The sequence below is a fragment of the Carassius gibelio genome, chromosome A11 (genome assembly GCF_023724105.1).
Source record: "Carassius gibelio isolate Cgi1373 ecotype wild population from Czech Republic chromosome A11, carGib1.2-hapl.c, whole genome shotgun sequence".
Taxonomy (NCBI): domain Eukaryota; kingdom Metazoa; phylum Chordata; class Actinopteri; order Cypriniformes; family Cyprinidae; genus Carassius; species Carassius gibelio.
This window is the reverse complement of record NC_068381.1, coordinates 17,018,422-17,034,448: the sequence shown is the minus strand read 5'-3', so window position 1 is coordinate 17,034,448 and position 16,027 is coordinate 17,018,422. Positions and strand designations below refer to the sequence as shown.

Here is a 16,027-nt window from a genome sequence, read left to right as displayed (position 1 = left end):
ACTGTGCATGTGGGTGTGAGACCCTTGTTGACTTCACACGGGTGGATCAGTTTGCTGTGAAGCCCGGGTACTTCATGGAAACCAAGGAAACGTTAGGAGCAGATCAAGAGGCTACTCTTAAACAGCCAAGGAATCTCCATAAATATCCCGACATTTAGGCCGAAAAACAAAATATTGACCAGTGTATGTCTTAAAATGCACTTGTTTTGGTTTGCACTATATCTCGAACACACTTGGAGGTTCTGGGAGCGTCTGTAGTCTACGTTGTTTATTGCATTTCTAGCTGCCTGTTTGCTTTGTGCGTGCTGGACAGCACTGAGCTTTGTCCGTTTCCCAAAAATTATGCTGAATCAACACATCAGCTCATTGCCAAATAGATGAGGTCAGATTTTTCCCACTGATGTGGTGCTAGGAGGTGATTAGTCGTGAGCCAAAACATTAGTGTTATCATTATCAATTCAAATCCAGCATTCACTAGTATAATAATACTATTTACATGCACTATTTGCATGTAACATTCTGCACTTGGATTTTCACACAAACATGAATCAAGAAAAGGGGGCATAGGTCAGGAATTTAGAAAAGTGTTGTTGATGCACACCTGCATGCACATGAACAAACACTGCTATGTGGGTGACAAGTGTTAAATGCGTCAAAAGCGCATGCATGTTACTTCCCCCGTCGGGCTGCACGTGGCGACTTGTTCTGCCTCCGCTGCTGGCTCGTGTCCAGCTCTCAGACAGAGCTATGAAGCTATGCTAAATATTGTGAGGAGTGTGTGAAGAAATGGATTCACCTCGGGTCAAAAGAAGGTTTCGTACAAATCTTTCTCTGGCGATTTGAAAAAGCATCAACAAAATATGTGTTTGCAGTACAATTGCACAATTGCTCTACTAGAAGAACAGGATGTTCTCCAAGATTTCTCCCTCTCTTTCGCTCGCAAAAGCTGTGGTCAAACTTCGGCACAACCGCAGTCCTCTAAGAAACCGCCACCGTTTCCCTTGATCACTAAATCTTTACAGGCAATGTTCCAGCGCACTCGAAGTTTAAAGATTTACTACTGTGACAATTTACTCATGTGGATTGAAGCCACTCTGACTTTCTTTCATCCGTGAAACACAAAAACAGATATTGAGCACAATGTCCAGGCTGCTCTTTTCCAATGAAAGTGAATAGATGCTTTTCACAGATTGTGATGACATTTACAGTTTTTAATCCCATTTATCTAACTATCTATCTATCTATCTATCTATCTATCTATCTATCTATCTATCTATCTATCTATCTATCTATCTATCTATCTATCTATCTATCTGTCTTTCTGTCTGTCTGTCTGTCTTTCTGTCTGTCTGTCTGTCTGTCTGTCTGTCTATCTATCTGTCTGTCTGTCTGTCTGTCTGTCTGTCTGTCTGTCTGTCTGTCTTTCTGTCTGTCTGTCTGTCTGTCTGTCTATCATCTATCTATCTATCTATCTATCTATCTATCTATCTATCTATCTATCTATCTATCTATCTATCTATCTGTCTTTCTGTCTGTCTGTCTGTCTGTCTGTCTGTCTGTCTGTCTGTCTTTCTGTCTGTCTGTCTGTCTGTCTATCATCTATCTATCTATCTATCTATCTATCTATCTATCTATCTATCTATCTATCTATCTATCTGTCTGTCTGTCTGTCTGTCTGTCTGTCTGTCTGTCTGTCTGTCTGTCTTTCTGTCTGTCTGTCTGTCTGTCTGTCTGTCTATCATCTATCTATCTATCTATCTATCTATCTATCTATCTATCTATCTATCTATCTATCTATCTATCTATCTATCTATCTGTCTTTCTGTCTTTCTGTCTGTCTGTCTGTCTGTCTGTCTATCTATCTATCTATCTATCTATCTATCTATCTATCTATCTGTCTTTCTGTCTGTCTTTCTGTCTGTCTTTCTGTCTGTCTGTCTGTCTGTCTATCTATCTATCTATCTATCTATCTGTCTTTCTGTCTGTCTGTCTGTCTGTCTGTCTGTCTGTCTGTCTGTCTGTCTATCTATCTATCTATCTATCTATCTATCTATCTGTCTGTCTGTCTGTCTGTCTGTCTGTCTGTCTGTCTGTCTGTCTTTCTGTCTATCTATCTATCTATCTATCTATCTATCTATCTATCTATCTATCTATCTATCTATCTATCTATCTATCTATCTATCTATCTATGTTGAAATGAAATGTTGACCAAACTATGACAACGTCTGCATCTGAGGACCCTGGAAATGTGTAAATGATCATGAAACCTTCCTTTAAACATCTGTCAGAGATCTCTCATGCTTGTGTGGAGAAATGTGTCTTCAGGGTGTAACTGTGGACAATAACACTCTATAATACATAACCTTAAAGGGATAGTTCACTCGGAAATGCTAATTCTGATATTTAATCGCAATTCAAGACGACCTTCATTGTATGAAAAAAAAAAAAAAAAAACGGTTCATGATCCAGAGAAATAAAGTCAGACAGGTTTGGACTCGGTGAAGTTTTTGGATGAACTATCTCTTTAAGAGCACAAGTTGTATGCTGTAAGGACATGCTGTTCCACCTTTGGCCTTTAGGGGGAGTTGCCATTTTCCTCACATGGTAAGCCTGGAAGTGTGTTGAGGACCTATTTTATGCCTAGTTTACTTTCGGTTAAAAACAGACGTTTTTCTGAGCTTCCAACTGGTCGTTTTGTTTCCAAAATGCTGAACTGTGAAGTCCTGAATGAGTCATGTCCACACTGACATCAGTAAGACTTGTTTCTGGTCAGCCCTTCCCTATTTCGACTTTCCAAACAATCATCATTATCCGCAAACCCCCGTCTCAAAACAATGACACTGTGAGAAAAGAGAACAATCTGGGTCATAATTGGTGGGATGTGATGCATGCTAACCCGCAAGGCACACTCCCACTCAGCAGGATCATGTTAAGAGCGCCGCTGGATAAACAGGGAAGTTCGGGAATAATGAGGTTTTCTTTTCATAGTTGTCTCAGGGGACGAGCCGAGCTCCCTGCCTCGCTGGCTTCACACTTCACGTACAAGTAAACAAGAAGTACAGAGGGGAACAACCAGACGTGAACACTGAAGATTTAAAGTGTTGACAAGACTGAAAAACTGTAAGGAAAGATGTTTATGATGGCCAGGACTGAAAGAACTAAGGACAGAAAGCAGAAAACAGACAGGGAGTGTGTATGTAGGTCAGTGTATATTCCTGAAGTGATAGTAAACTCGGTGACCTTTCAGCCGTTAAATATCTCCCTGACGCTGACCACTTTTCCTGAATGTGGACGAGCAGCACACTGATTCGGTTTCACTTCTATATTCTAAGATCTGTTGTGTATTCTGTTTTAAAGTACTTACTGTTCTGTACTGGCTGGAGTCAACGACGGACTTACTACGGCAGGCCGCGTAAAACCCAACTGAACCTGATATTGAAGGGTTTAGGATATCAGGATGACATGTTCACTATGTCTCTTCTTCTAAACTCATGACAGACTTCAGTGTCATGCTGAGCTTGACGTATCCCATCTTCTGGATAAGGGCCTTTTTTCCTTTATAACTAGCTCACTGGTTCATTTAGTTGGTCTACAATGTCTAATGTCTGTAGGGAAATATATGGCATTCTTTGCCTTTTTTTCCCCAAATGTGATTTCAACATGATGCAGGTGGAACAACATGGCCAACTCCTTAGTTTTGTTAAGAATAATTACACAGCTAGCATTTTGGATAATATTGTATATTATTAATATTTTCACTTTTTTTTGTATAGTTTCACAAAATTAAATGTTGATTGGAAATTACACAATGACAATAATTTATTTTATTTTATTTTTTTTACTGAACTTGTCATGTTCACTGAACAATTGTAAATCCTGTGAAAAATTATGTTTATACAAAAATCAAAATGGTTGAAGCTTATTTTAATTTTTTTTATATATATCATAATGTTAATAATAATAATAATAATAATAATAATACAAATAATAGTAATAATAATAATAATAATAATAATAATTATTATTATTATTATTATTATTATTATTATTATTTATAGTATGTATTTGGATCAATAGTAAAAACTTCAGCACATATTCCCACAGCATATTAATTTTTGTTTACATAAATACATGTTCTATATACATATTTTCTCTTCAGTGCGTCCATGATTTAACACAAATGAAGGAATTAATTGAATGGAGGCAACAATGTGTTGTTGTTTTTTCTCTTTCTCGTGTGCAGGGCTCTGTATAAAAGATTTGAAAAATAGCAAAAAAATTTGTTTCAATGTGACGGACGGTTTATTTTCTCTGAAACTCTTGCATGTATTTTGGAGAACTTTCCTTCTCTCTTTCCAGAGTGCTTTGTAAACGAGTTATCACCCCTGTCCTGGCCATACAATGAGATTTTGGACGTGTATGTAGGTCAGACAGCATGCCTGCATCTTAAACTAACAGAGAACGCTTGGCTGCTGAAAGCTGCTAACCAAAACAAGACTCCTTCTCCACTTACGGCCGGCCCTGAACAAACTGACGTTACACAAAGCATGGGCAGGGCAGGCAAACAGGACGGTCACATAACATTAAAGGACATCTCTTCCTACAGCTGAAGACGTGATTTCTGTCAGGCTCTGCTCTCAGAGAGGTCTCAGATGACCCTCTATAGACTGGGATTCAGTGATGTAGTACTCAAGACCAGTCGTGGTCTCAGGATTTTGTTTCAAGACCACAACTGTGAGGATAGCAATAAATCGCCAGTGCATTGTCTGATTTACTTATAGCCATTATTAACCTGATATAAAAATAAACAGATATTTAGAAAGATCTTGAACATTTGTTGTTTTAGTTTATTTCCACAGAATTTTACAAGAAATATCTCAGACCATAATCACTGAGCACTAGAGTAAGGATGTGATTGTGAAGAACTAGCCAATCGTAGCTGATTCTGCACACAGTAAACTGACGTTTCCACGAAAGGCCTGTCGGTCTCATGAGTAACAGAGGTTTGAAAACACAGCCTTCCTGTGGATTTCCTTCTGCCATCCAATGAGACCTTCAGAAACGCAGTTCCCCACAATGGTCTCAATGGGTCGTTCATATTTTCCCTGTGAGATATTAATCTTTGTCACCTGTGAAGGAAATCATGGTGAAGGAATGTTTTGATGGTCTCCTTACCTTGTAAGAAGGTCTCATCTTACAAAAAACATGGGCTACGTTCTGTTAGCAGCAGCTGTGGAGGCCAATCTAAAGGAAAATGCACAAGATATTCATCTACCGACTAAAAACATCCCAAATGCTTGATTTTGCTCCCAGAAGATCACGTGATTCCCTTCGTTCTCACACCAACCTGCTCACATGGATTGTTGTGAGGTATACGGGGTTTTCCCCAGTTAGCTAATCAAAATGAATCTGATTACACGACTGTTGCCTCATCTGGGGACAAAGCTCATGATCTCTGGAGTTTCCCTATAAACCGTTCACTCAAGGCACACTCGCTGTTATGTTGCCTCCAGTTAAACTGCGCATATTTGTCATGTTTTTGTCATTTACATCATTCAGGTTGAAATAAGTTTTCGGTTTCGGCCAGAATACTGTAGTGTTGGAGGTCTGTATCATGTTTTAATGTTTCCCAATGTCTGTATGACTTACTTTCTTCAGGTGAACGTAAATGAAGGTTTTGCTAAAAAAATAATCCATTTCTTTGAGACCATATGATGCAAGTGTATGGGTCCCTTAAAGCTGAAGTTACAAAAACCACACAAAGTGAGCTCTACAGTAATCCATGCGACCCCAGGTGATGAATCAATGTCTTCTGAAGCGGAAAACCATGTGTGTGTGTGTGTGTGTGTGAGGAATATATTATTAATACAAACTTTGTAAACTGCCAACAGTTAATGTTCATGAGTCTTTTGACGTAACACTTCCGCTGGCTGGAAATGATGGTCTGTAGTTAAAATGTTTGAAATATTTGTATTTTCTAGTATCCTTTTCCTAGTTTAAGACTTTCTTTTCAGTGTTGTTTTTGGACCCCATTGACTTTCATTGGACAGTAACATAAGCGTTCTTCAAAATTATTTGCTTCTGAAAAAAAAAAAAAAAAAAAACTCATATCTGTTTGGAACAGCATAAAGTGTTAGCAGACAGAGTTGTCAATTTTGGACGAGCTATCTGTATATCATAAGCGCTGCTTCACCACAACTGACCTACTATTTTTGCCTCCTGCGTGGGAGAAAAGAGAAATTAACCAGCGAAAACAACCAGCAGCGAGTCCCATAGAGCACTTATCTTTGGCTTTATAACCAGACCGACCTGACAGACTGGTTTAGAGTAAGAAGCAGGTGGAGAGAGGTCACCGGTGCCAAACTGCAGGAGAAAAAAGCACATGGAGCTGGTGCCAAACAAATGAAAGCCAAGAACCCGAGTGGTACAAAAGCCCTATTGTGCCATGCTTCACAAACATCAGCAGCAGGAGCGGGGAAACAGAGGGTCAAATCTTACAGTAGAGCTAATCTCGGGCTGAATTTGAGCTGCTACCAAAAGTGTTTCAGCCATGCTGTTGTTTGTTTGTGCGCTGGTGTGCAGTGACTTAACATTTGGCTGACTAACAGCAGTAGAGGCTCATGAGGTCTAAGTGTATTCTCACAGCTGATGACTTCTGGAGGAATAACCCAAGCAGGGCCAAACTCATGGGTCGCCTTTAATGCAAAACAAGGGGAGAAGCCAAGAGGGCAGGAAAGGGCACAGCTGGCCGAGTGCACAGAGAGAACTGTGTGACATTAGACATCCGGACTAGAGCTGTGTGGCTGTTCAGGAAACCAGCATGGTTTAACATATGGTGCAGCTCTCGCTCTCTCTGATTGGCTCTCCTGTCTCCGGGCATGTGTCTGCAGAGAACAAAACAACATTTAGCCAATCAGACGAAGGCATGAATTTCCCTTCTGCTGCAAACCAAACTAAAATTCAACATTAGTGACGTCACTGGCCCTTTAAATGAAACCATAAACATGTTCAAAGCAAGCATGTGATTGACAGTATGCTTCTGCAAACAGGTTTGACACACTGTCTCAGTGGAGCATGATCTTGTTTTTTTTTTTCAAAACAAAATTGGAATTATTTTCTTTTTCTGACTATTCTGTGCAAAGTCGACGTTGTAAAAGAACAACTTGCACACATGATTTAGTGATTCACCAGGGTAGCTTCTGATTTGTTATCATTTATTTTCCCACTTTCTTACTTTTTCCAGTTGGACAACATTCTTTGAATCTAGGTGCTTTTTAATCTTTCCACACATTCAGTCTTAAAGGTGATATGTGGATTTTTTTTTTAATGCTTAAATATTTTTCCTATGCTGTTTTCACTGCAAAAATCCTAAAAGACAAGTTTTCGAGGGAAGTGACAAATCTAGCTATTAACACTTTTTTTCAGAATTTTTTGAAGTCTTGAAAATTAGTGTATTTTTACTTGTTTTTAACGTGTTTATTCTTAAAACAAGTTTTTAAAAAAAATTCCAGTGCTGTACAATAATATATTATTGGATTTAATATGCATTCTCTGAAGACAAGTCTTAAAGGAGAAGATATTTTTAAGAGTGCTGGTAACTAAACACTTTTGGTGACCTTTGACTTGCATTAATGTAAAGTATGTACTGTAAAATATGAATGTGGATAGTATGAATTAAATTACATTCTAATAAAAATATATCTTTAAGCATTTAATGTGCAGAGAAAAGTGCACACAGTGCTGTCAAATCGCTGCTCTTTGTCTGAGAATTCCGCCCAGCCTGACATAGCAACAGTGGTTCGACCAATGGTGTGAGTTTGGGGCGGGGCTTACTGTTTGTTTGGCCAATGCACTGGGGAGCGTTTGGGAAAGCTGTTTGGAAACAATCACTATTTTTGCAATTCTGTTTGACACTGCTGGCATAACTGAAGTGACACACATAAACATAGTCACCGGGTTGACTAACTAGCAGTTAAACTTCTGGTAATCAGTCTTACTTTTCATATTCAAATTAGCCCTATCTACGTTTTATGTAACTGACTTTAAAAAGTGTAATGACCATTCTTGCAGAAAAAAAGTTAGAAGAGTAACTTTTATGTTAAGTCTCAGGAGTTTATGCAGCTGGCCACAGGTTTAACTTATGTTTAAACACAGGTTTATTATGTTTTATTATGATTGATTATAGTAAATATTTGATTGATAAGTGATATTTTTGTTGGGATAAAAATGCATTTTTTCTTTTTCTTTTTTGCCTCACTCTATGTAGAGAGAAATAATGCATGAGTGTGGGGGAAGTGCTCACTATCAGTCTGCCTTTCCTGTTTGTGAGTGATTGGTCAAGTCCCCTGAAACTCTTACTGAGGAGGAAACAGAGAACAGTGAACTGAACTGCTTGCACAGAACACAATATATACAACTCTTTGGGGAGAAGAGAAAGAATGAAGACTGTTTTGCATGCAAACCCCCCAAATAATATGTGAAATAGCATGCACATGATTTATCGAGACCACATATCACCATAAAAAGATTTTATCGTGCACATCAGACTTCCAAGACTGCTGGTCACTCCTCTCAGATGATATCTGATTACTGGGAAAAGATCCATGAACTGCAGTCCTTCAGTGGACATTGATTTGGTTCCTCCACATCCGTTCTGCAGTGGAATGCATAAAAAGTCATTGTTTATGCTTTGTTAAAAAATAGACGTCAAGTTTTCAAGGACACAGCTTGAGAAAATCAAGCCTTCCTTTGTATCACAAAGCAAAAATATAAAAAAGAAATCATGTGTTTCATTTTTCTTTTTAAAAATGTATTGTTTCCAGTAAACATTAATAATAATAATAATAATGATAATAAAATTAATAATAAATACTGATGCACCATGAGTTAGAATAATCTCAAACATTTTTAATTTAAATGATTGAATAAATGTAATTATTATATACAATTTAGAATTTAATTATCATCTCAGTAATTTAAAGTTCAAAAAGTCTAAAGTTTAAAGTCTCTGAAAGATAAATTATTTTGCACAATATTGCTTCTCAAGAAAATTTAAATAGTCAAATAAAATTGTAAAATTGTGGCCATGGATTAAGAATTCATTTCCACGGCTCATAATTTATGGCCATGTTTTATTAATTCATATCCTCGTTAAAGTTAAATAATGGTTACTATAAAAAATAAAATAAAAAACAAGGTGCCATGATTTAATTAAAAAGAGGGGATTAATTTAGCTGTAGAAACCATGACTTATTATATAAAATGAATCCGTAAAAAGCACTAGTCAAGAAAAAAAAAAAAACACTAAAAGGAAAAAAAATCAGTGCAGTAAACTAAAGCTGTGCACAACATTGATTCAAAATATTCTTTAAGATAGGGTTCAAATTTGATGATAAATGATAAATATGATGCTCTTTTTATACTGGACATATTCTAAACTCGTGCAGTGTGAGAAATGCAAACCTGCCTGGTTTGCATTACAGGCCAAGCACACACTCCATATCACTCCTTCATCTGAGCTAATAATGACTTTAATGACTGCATTCATAAATGCAAGAAAGCACAGCCCCATTCATGCAGTACACTGCTCATGTCAACTGCATTTTATACAGCCAGTTACACTCTTTACACTAATCCAGAGTTTATTTTTTATTTTTTATGCAATATCTCAAAATGCATGTCTACAACTGTCTGAACTACAGCTGCTGTATAGTGGCGCTGTGCATTCACATGCACTCTAACTGTCAACCACTTTCACTTGCATCAAATCACCAATTTGAATTGAAAATGACTGCTTTCGGATGTTCTGCAAATCATAATAACTTACAACCTACTGAACACACTGTTCTTCTGTCCCTCACATCCTCCTTTCCCTTCACATCAGATTAAATAGGGCACTAAACCATATTGAAAAGTGAAGAATGACATTGGAACATTAGTATTATGTTTGTCCTTTAGAGGCTGGTTCACAATGCCTCAGCAAACACTGGCAGGGTCGACACACGGATCCAGCGAAACGGTTTGCTGAGCCAGTGTGATCTAGCAGTGTTAACTACTGTCTGGGTTAAAAGTGAGACGGGGACAAAGCTACACCGAGGGCACTACATCTGATGTCTGTGGATGACTATTTCTGGAGCTCTCTGGCAGAGGCTGGTGTGGTGTGAGCAGGGGGTGTGGGGGAAAAAGTCACTTACCAGAATAGAAGCTTGAAAAACACATTTATAAGATGTTTGTTCTGGATTTTAAGTAAACAAGACGACCAAAGTCACTGGGATGCCAGTGTATTCCCGAATCACAGCTGATGTCCCGGCACATGTCAGCTTTGTCTGTCAATGACAGGCCATACCAGTGGTATTCTTCTTACCACAGATAGTTCAAAACAGCGCTAAAACAGCACTTGAAATGCGTCTTTATCCTGAAGTGTTGCTCGGCTGCTATTCTTTGCCAGGAAAACATCCTACAGTAGTTACCCTAACACGGAACCTGATTGAAAGCAGGTGTGACATCAAAATCCCGATGAGTACACATGGGTGAAGCAAGACTGGAGATTGTAAACAGTTAAAAGTTAATTCTCATATTTTCTTGTTTTCCAGGCAGGCCATTTCTGGGAATCAGCAAAGCATGTCTATATTAGTACACTGAGCTTGGTGAACAATCTATCACTAGTACAGAGGCTGAACTCGATCAGGAGTTATTAACACTTCAACCGGACAAAACACTGTGTTTGGGAATAACTAACTAAATCTAGTGATGCTACTAACTCAAAGGGATAGTTCACTCAAAAATGTCATCATTTACTCACTGATTTATCGTTTCTTTCTTCTGTTGAACACAGAACATTTTCTTGAAGAATGCAGATAACCAAACAGTTTCCCGTCGCCTTTGACTTCCATAGTATTTTTGTCCCCATACTATGGAAGTCAATGGGAGCCGGCATTCGATAAAAATTTTGAGATGTGATTTATTGCTTTAACTACAATTTCTGGTTGTAATTCAACCAAATCATAGATTTTCTAGTAATTCTTCCTTTTCTAGAAGCTTCTGTCATCTTTTACTCAATCTTCTGTTGTTCCAAACCTGTATGAATTCTTCCTTTTGAAACGTAAAAGAAGATATTTTGAGTACGGAGCCCCGCACATGACATGCAAGAAAAAATAAATAAATTGTGCACGTGATTACTATTACGTTCTCTCAATTTACTATTGCGTTCCCTCGATTTGCTATATCCTGCGCACGATTTAGCAAATCGAGGGAACGAATTAGTAAATCGTGTGCACAATTTATAAATCGAGTGAACGAAATAGTAATCGTGTGCATGTTTTAGTACATTGAGGGAATGAATTAGTAAATCGTGCACACATTTGTGGGACTCTGTATTTGAGAATGTCAGTAACCAGAGAGTTTCTAGATTACACTGCCTATAGTACTTTTTTTCATACTATGGAAGTCAATGGGTGCCGGCACATTTTCAAGTCAGATCTAGAAATTAGAGTGTTTTTGTAGTTATGTTGTGTTTAGAGAAATGTATATGTGTGAAATTGAATGTGGTTTACATAAATCATAAATATATTTTTGGTAATACAGTGTTATTTTAGTATAATGGAGATACTATTATAGTTTTTATTAATATTTTGAATAAGTTTTATATATTCTGTATATTATATTTTCTGATTTCATAAGAATTTTATTTGAAGTTTTAGTGATTTTGTTTTTTGTTTTTGTCATTTTTAGCGTTTTTTATCACTGTCAAATTTTTATTAATTTTTATTACACTTGTAGTTATTTTAGCACATCATAAAAATACATTTTATTTAATATTTATTATATTTCAAGTAATTTTTTTTTTTTGGGGGGGGGGGGGGGGTGTTACTCAATAGTTTTAGTTTTAGTTTTAGTCAACTTATCTAGTAACTTGGAAGCAGTAGGACAGTGAGAAAAACATGCAATATTTGAGTCCTAGAAGTGACGGGAAGGAGAGAGAGAGAGCCTGCCAGAGTGAGCAGGAAGTGCCAGCATGTGTTCGGGTGTCACAGGGGAGCGGTGCGAGGTTACAGCGATCTCTGCCTGGCTCTGGATCACTCTGCATTCACTTGGCTGTGCTCCAGGGCGAGGGGCTCGACAGCGGCTCAGATCACACCTTGTTTGTCCTTTTCATTCTTGTTTTCCATTCTGGATGTCGTGTCAGACTCAGAATTTCATAATATGTCCTTGAGGTATTATTAAACAGCAAGTAGCGACAGAGTACTGTAATTATACTTAATTTACTCTGTTAAAGATGTAACATAGAAAAGCCAAAAATAGCCTTATGTAATAAAAAGAAATAATAATACACACCTGTATGATTATATGAGCAAACATGCAGAAGCAGAGGCTTTGGGCTTTATGTAAGGGTTTCATCCAATCAAGATGTGCTTACAAGGCAAAAAAAAAAAAAGAAAAAAAAAAATTATATATATATATATATATATATATATATATATATATATATATATATATATATATATATATATATATATATATATATAAATAATATTTATATATTTATATAAAATAAACAGGATTTTAAAAAATATAATTAAATTTGATGAATAGAATGAAGAAAAAATATTTTGCTCTAAGTTTGTATTATTATTTGGTTATTATATCCACTTTATAAATGACTTTTCTATGACAAGACAAGGTTAATGTGGGTTGTAAAATTGTATTTGGTGTGACTTTAACAATATAATATTTTTTTCTCAATAAAATTTGTTTACCATCAAAAGTATATTTGAGATCTTTTTTGGTAAAAATTATTAAGATATGAAAACTTATTTATTTTTACTTTTTTCTTCACGGTTACACCACATGGCCTTTTTTGAGTCATTTTTAGAGTTATATACATATAATGTATATATAGTGTATAAACTTATTTTTCAACTTTTCTGAACCTTTTAGGTTTTACATTCGTTGTCAGGCGGCAGTATAGTTTCAAGCAACCTTGAAAATACCATAATCTCATAATATTATATATATTACAGTTACATAATTAACTAGCATTAACAGTTTTCTGTTCTGGAACCTTGTCACAGTTGTATTCTAATTCGGTCACATATCAGCAGCATATAGTTGGTGACACTATAATAGCAAAAGTGATAGTCTGCACTATATTACTTTCCTGACGTGGATGTGACTGAGTCATGCAACCTCAGAAATGTTTGAGACATGCCTGTGCTGATCGAGACCTGTGACATCCCCATGATGCTCAACCTGGAGAGGTCAGCTGGGATTAACTGGGGATCCTCTTACACTTCCCACGAATCTGTAACATAGACCCGTCCAGGAGACAGAATGTCACCGGAGCGCTTTAAGGAAGTTTGTGCACTCCTACGTCTGAATCAATGACACACACACAGAAAGAGAGAGAGAATGAGTGAACAGATTTCTGGAAAGGCCCTGCGAGTCGGTATGCACTGGTTCAGACCGGTTTCTCTTCCACAGAGCAGACATGTAAATAGCGGCATGGAAATCCGCCAGCATTACTCACCATTTTCTCTTAAGGGCTGAAGAGAGAGAGAGAGAGAGAAGGGGGAAGTGAGCGTGGGCCGAGCGAACGCTTCCCAGAGTCCATCAGTTCGTCTCTCTCTCTCACACGCATGCTGTCAGTGTGCTGAGCCTGTGAGGAGGATCTGATCTGATACAGCTCTGCCTTCTCTTTTTTGAAGAAAACTCAATCTACAGACCTAAAAAATGCTTTAAAGGAAGGGGACTTTTGTGCATTATTGGGACTAATGTGTTATGATGCACTGAAATTATTATTATTTTTTTATAATTATACACACACACACACACACACACACACACACACACATATGTGTATTATATATATATATATATATATATATATATATATATATATATATATATATATATATATATATATATATATATATATATATATATATTTGCTGAATAATATATATATTTAAAAGTATATAAATTGCACAATATGTTCGGGCTATATGCTACTATTTATATCTGCTTTAAATAACCCTCTAAGCATAAGTTTTTCATTATCATTAAATTAATTATTAAAACATAATTTAATTATTTAATAATAGAGTTTGACAGTTTACAATATATATAAAAGACATCATTACTTTTATTCAGCATTAAATTGATCAAAATTGGCATCGCAGACATTTATAACATTACAAAAGCTTGAATGTTATAAAAAAAAATAAAAAAATAAAATAAAAAAAAACCTTGTTTTCACAAGAATATTAGGCGCCACTGTTTTCAACACGATAATAATAATAAGAAATGTTTCCTGAGCACTGAGAGCTGGAGTAATGTCTGCTGAAAACTGAGCTTTATCGACACACAGGAATAAATCACTGTTTAAAATATATTCAAACAGAGCAAGAGAAACAGTTATTTTAATTAAAACAATATTTCAAAATATTACTGTTTTTTTGATAGGCCTATTTTTGATCAAATAAAAGCAGCCTTAATTGGTGAGCATTCTTTTAAAAAACATTAAACCAGCCCAAACCTAAAGTTATATACCTTGTGTATATATGTATATATATATATCAGATTTATATAGGTCAGATTTATTCTGTTAGCCATGCTTCACTTCTGAGGCATGTCAAGGCCTGTCTCTCAAACAGAGAGAGGAACCAGTTTAACAGGATCTCTGGTGAGTCTCATGCACTGATCTGACAACATTTCTGAATCCTGAATCGCTCTGTTCCTGATGTTCTGCAGATTAGTCAATGAGGCTGTAAACACGTACCATAATGTTCCTCTGGCCATGCAGATATTTTAACCCTGTAGTCTGAACACCAGTCCTCCTTCCCCCATCAGCCTCTGTATCTGAGCGCCAGTCTCCATGGGATTCCTATACTTCCCATAGGACAGTGATTTATAAAAGTCATGTTTAAAAAAGGTGCTTTTTTAATGCTGGGTTGAAACTAGATTTGAATCAGTTCTTATTTTTATGAACTGATATTTATATATGATATTTTTGTGTTTTTGTAAAATACAGCTGAACACACACGCTTAATTTTCCAGCGTTCTTACATTTGTTTTCTGTGATTTATCAACAAGGGCTGGACTTGTGACTCAGATTTTCTGCAAACGCATTCTGAGGTATTGTTGTTTTCCATTTTAAACAAATGTAATTGAACAACTGATTACAAACCTATTTGAAAGAATAAATCTCAGAAATGTTTTTTTTTTCTGCTGAAACTGAATAAGCATTTTATTATATTAGTAACAATATTCAAGTCACAATTTTTTAAAAGAAGAGAAAGGAGAAAGTGGCACGCCACTGTTTCTGAAAACATGATGTGTCTGTATCTCTGAACTGCTCTCCTCATGACCTTCAATGAGCTTTTTAATAATCAGATCTTACATTAAACCTCTAGCGCCCTCTTGTGATTCATCAGATGTAGTAACCACACAGCAACTTCACACTGATGTCTGCAAATATATATATATATATATATATATATATATATATATATATATATATATATATATATATATATATATATATATATATATATATATATATATATATATATATATATATATATATATATATATATGAATGAGGCATTGTTGGATGGGTAGGACTGAAAAATAAATTTGTAAAATAAATATTAAACGGATTTCTTTAATGTCATTTTGTACTACAGACAGTATGACAAATAAGAAGATAGTACTGTATAATAAACAGTTTTTGCTTTACATACACAGAAAAATATGGCTAGCTAAACAAAGAAAAGCTGCAAAAACAACAACAAAACAAAAACAAATCAAAACATATAAAAAGTATGTAAAAGTATTAATTGTTTTCATGACAATTTGCAGGCAATAATGTAACAATTAAACAATTATTTGAAATATATACATAATATATATATATATATATATATATATATATATATATATATATATATATATATATATATATATATATATATATATATATATATATATATATATATATATATATATATATAATCCTTTAATCCTTTTT

At 35.7% G+C, this 16,027-nt stretch overlaps 1 long non-coding RNA gene across 1 annotated transcript; it reads right to left on the bottom strand.

Annotated features, from left to right (window-relative positions):
* Positions 1 to 4,826: 4,826 nt before the first annotated feature.
* Positions 4,827 to 5,544, bottom strand: LOC128022515 (uncharacterized). Its single transcript, XR_008185938.1, has 2 exons — positions 5,176 to 5,544; positions 4,827 to 5,105 (listed from the first exon to the last, which is right to left on the bottom strand). It is a non-coding gene; the product is annotated as an uncharacterized LOC128022515 (long non-coding RNA).
* Positions 5,545 to 16,027: the final 10,483 nt, after the last annotated feature.